General features: G+C 38.6%; 1 non-coding gene across 1 annotated transcript; it reads right to left on the bottom strand.

Annotated features, from left to right (window-relative positions):
* Nucleotides 1–4,118: 4,118 nt before the first annotated feature.
* Nucleotides 4,119–4,225, bottom strand: LOC131013720 (small nucleolar RNA R71). The gene has a single exon (XR_009097807.1). It is a non-coding gene; the product is annotated as a small nucleolar RNA R71 (small nucleolar RNA).
* Nucleotides 4,226–4,525: the final 300 nt, after the last annotated feature.

The raw sequence follows: 4,525 nt of genomic DNA, 5'->3' as shown, positions 1-4,525 counted from the left end.
AAATAAATGTCATATTATAAATATTTTTTTTTAATTTTTTAATTAACACATTATGAAATTTTAGAGTAAAATTAAGTTAAACTTGAAATTCTACTCATGTCTTATTATAATTAAATATATTTTCTTTATTTTATTCTCCACTTAATAGTGAGAAAAGAGAGAATCAAAACTTGAAATCTTAAAATTAAGAAATATAATAAGAATATACACGTAAAGCTATACTCTTTTTTATATGTGTAATTTTATATTATACTACACTTATTTGAAGATGGAAGAGTATTAATTTGAAGGATAAAAAGTGTTTAATGAAAATATAAAATTGTGGGCATAATATGAAACTGAAAGAGATCAAAATACATCAGACATAAATAAAATTAAAACTTACAACATAAATAAATTTGTAATGCACCACCGGACCCAACGGATCAGGCCACAATCAATTGATGAGTTCCGAGCGAATTAGTAGTCCAAAACTTCAAGACCAATTGATGATTTTTCATTTTTTTTTTCCTTGTAAATTGTAATTACTCAAATTCCGATTTTAATAGTCAAGGGGGAAGCGTCTTTTAAATCAATTTATTATAAATAATTAGTAAAAACATTGTTTCCGCAAACGAATTAATTAATACTACTAGCATTTAGATGTCTATTTTAAACGGTTTTATTTGGCGGGAAGGATAGCGACAGCTGCATTTGAGTTGTCAATTACTCAACCTTCCAAATTTTGCTATTTTCTCTCTCTTTCAATATTTGGTAATTGCTTCATAAATATTCTGATCTTTTGTCACTTGTCAATATTATGTATTTAGTAGAAAAATAATATTACTCGTCACTCGTCAGTAGTGGAAGTTTATTTGAAATACATAAATAATTTTAATAAAAAGGGTTATTAGCCTGTAAATACACGAACTTTTTATATTTTCTTAAATTTAACATGATTTTTATTTTTAGCTCATAAATACACGAACTTAGCATTTTTTCTGATTTTTGACATCGGCAAGAAAAAATTCTAATTTACTATTAACGTGAAAGCCGATATACCATGTCATTCACTCTCTAAACAAAATAATGAATCAAATTACTATATTCAAGTGCATATTTCGTAGTCCACGTCATGTATTCCGGCCTCTACCTCAACAATAAATAGAGTTTTTCCATGTCGATGTCAAAAATCAGAAAAAATGTTAAGTTCGTGTATTTGTGGGCTAAAAATAAAAGTCATGTTAAATTTCAGAAAATATAAAAAGTTCGTGTATTTACAGGCTAATAACCCAAATAAAAATGACTAAAACCCATATAGGCGTAACCGCACTGGCGAATCCAGGGATTATTATGGGGGCTGAAACCTACTCCCAATTTTTGACTTTTTTTTTCTTTCAAATATATATATGTATAAGAATTACAAGAGAATATAATACATTAAAAAAAATCCCATGTTTACTTTACGGATGATGTCTCGATTTCTATGAGAAGGAGCACCAATAGGGCATTGGGATTTTCTCTTAACAGCACCCCGGTTCTGTATTTAGGTGCTCCCTTGTTTGTTGGGAGTCTATTGATCATATCTTTTGGCAGTGTTTTCAGGTGCAGTTTATCTGGAAGGTGTTCCTTATATGGTTTCAGTGTGAGCAAATGTTGGATTGCATTGATATTCATAGCTTCTTGGTGCAGGCTTGGAATGCTTCTTTTAGCACCCTTGTCGGGAATTATTGGAAAATTGGCATTATTTCAATCATTTGGCAGATTTGGAACATGCGTAATAAGGTGGTGTTTGATGGAGGCTCGTTCTTTCCTAACAGTGTCCTTAGCTTCGCTAAGATCGCTTTCAAGGAAGCTGATGAGAGTTGTCGGCGTTTGGGCAATATGGCTAACTATGGCTAACTCATGGCGGGATTATCTCATTGTGCGTGTGACAAACATGGTTTTCGTACCTCAATTCCACATGTTTTGTTGTCATTTCCCTTCATGTTTTGCTTGTGAATGCTTGTTTGTGCCCGAATATTTAGTATTTATGAAGTTTTGATTGCTTGGTATAGTTTTTGAGTATTTTCAGGGCAAATCAAGAGTTGATTGGAGAATTGTGAGAGCATAGGATTGAAGTACGTCTCGAGAGGAATCCATGAGCGTGAACGGCGCCCGAATCGGAGCTCGGACGAGGGAGAATGGGGCCGACAAAGTCAGCCGCGCACAGAGGCCGCGGCCGCGGTCACGCGTCGTGGGGAATGTATCGCCCGCGGTCACCACCCGCGGCCGCGGGGTGGGACCGCGGGCTAAGTGCTCAAGTCCAGGGGTGTACCGCGGTCACCACCCGCGGCCGCGGTCTGGGACCGCGGGTCCCCCCCACGGTCACCACCCGCGGCCGCGGGGTGGGACCGCGGGTTCCTTGCGTTTTGCCCACGTTTGAGCACCACGGGCGCGGGCCATGACCGCGGGAAAAGAGCGGAGTCGCGTTTTTCAGCCCTTTAAACCCCATTTTCCCCCTTTTTCTCTCATTATTTCTTCTTCTTCTTCATCACTCATCTTCCCCAACACTCCACACACAAAACCCTAGCCTCCTTTAACACACCCATCTACCATTGAAGACCATTGAAGAGAAGAGAAGGAAGAAGAAGCTCATAAATAGGATTTGTCATTTCTTACTCTCTCTTTCATTATGTACACCTTTAACTTTGATTTATTGTGTTTGAACATGTTAGGCTAAATTTCTCTTTGATTTGGGGATTAGGCTAGATGATTATTGTAATGGATTGATTTTTTATGCTCAATATAAATCTTGTTTGTTCATTTGCACATTATCTTTTCAAACCCTTGATTTATTTCTTGTATGGATTGTTGGCCACATTCTATGCATTTCTAATTTGCACTTTGAATCGGGAGAGGATAATTGCAATAGATAAGGTGTTTGAAACATATCAATTCGATAACCGGGAGGTTGAGAGTTGGGTGAGAGTATGTCGATCTTTGTGTGCTTTTGGGAGTTATAGGTTAGAAGTTGACCGGGGACGGCAACTATGACCCGTAATCTACCGTTTTAGTCGTCCGGGAGGGGGCTAGAACTAGTTGGGAGATCACTCTAGATAATTAGGTTCGTCAAGATTAGTATTGAGTTATAATTGAAGTCCTTTGCTTAATCATCGATGCCTAGTCCCTAAATCGCCTTAATCATCTTATTTATCCACTTTGCTTATTTGATTTTTATTTGTCTTTGCACTTGTTAAGTAATTAGTAGATAATCAACCCAATCACTCCATCGTTTAGTCTAAATAGCTATAGCATAATGACTTAGGATAATCACTAGATTGAACTACTAATCCTTGTGGGATACGACCTTGCTTCCATATATTACAACTACCCGTATACTTGCGGCGTGGTGAAAATATTAGCGAACAAGTTTTTGGCGCCGTTGCCGGGGGTTAGTTTAGTTTCTTTGCTTGTGATATTTTTCTTCATTGTGCTTAACTACTTTAGACATTTTACTTGCTTTAATTTTTGTTTTCTATTTTAAGATTGTGTTTTGACTTCTTGTTCTTGTTGGTTGATAGGTAGTGTATGAACACAAGATCTAAGGGTGCACCTCTTATACCTATAAACCTTGAGGTTGAAGCTTTTTGTCGACACAACAAAGCAAGAACAAGAAGAGATAGAGAGTTGGAGGAAGCTATGGCGGAAAATCACGACTTAATCCGTCAACTTCAAATGCAATTAGAAGCCATGCAAGGGAAAATCAATGAGCAAGAAGCTCTAAGAAATACACCTCCACCACCACCTATTAGCAATATGTTCCAACCCATTGTCCAACAAGGAGGAGTGAATGCCCCGAGAATCAACGCCACAAATTTTGAGCTCAAGCCGGCCCTCATAAATATGGTACAACAAAACCAATTCGCCGGTCTTTCCCAAGATGACCCGAATGGACATCTTGGAAACTTCTTGGAGATATGCGGCACCATCAAGATGAATGGAGTCCCGGAGGATGCCATTCGACTCGACTCTTCCCCTTTTCGCTAAGGGGCATGGCCAAGACATGGTACCAATCTTTAGAGGGTGGTTCTATCACTACATGGGAGAACATGGCTCAAAAGTTTCTCAACAAGTTCTACCCTCCGGGTAGAACCATGAAGATGAAGAAGGACATAGTCCAATTTCACCAATTTGATGGAGAATCCTTCTACGAAGCTTGGGAGAGATTCAAAGAGATGCTAAGGAAGTGCCCTAACCATGGTTTAGATCAAAACACAATCATTTGTGTATTCTACACCGGGTGTAGTGGTGAGATGCAAAGAGACATGAATGCATCGGCCAATGGAGCATTGTTGGAGAAAAGCCACGCGGAGGCCGCTCACATCATAGAGAACTTGGCCACCAATTGCCATCAATTCCCAACGGAGAGGATCATCTTGAAGAAAGTGGCGGCTACAACAAGCTCGGATCCGATAGCTCTTTTGACGGCTCAATTGACCGCCATGAATAGCAAGATTGATGCTATATCAATGTCAAGGGTAGAGCCCGTGGTTGAAGAACAAAC

Source organism: Salvia miltiorrhiza, chromosome 2 (assembly GCF_028751815.1).
Source record: "Salvia miltiorrhiza cultivar Shanhuang (shh) chromosome 2, IMPLAD_Smil_shh, whole genome shotgun sequence".
In the NCBI taxonomy this organism is placed as follows: Eukaryota; Viridiplantae; Streptophyta; class Magnoliopsida; order Lamiales; family Lamiaceae; genus Salvia; species Salvia miltiorrhiza.
This window is presented reverse-complemented; position numbering and strand designations above follow the sequence as displayed.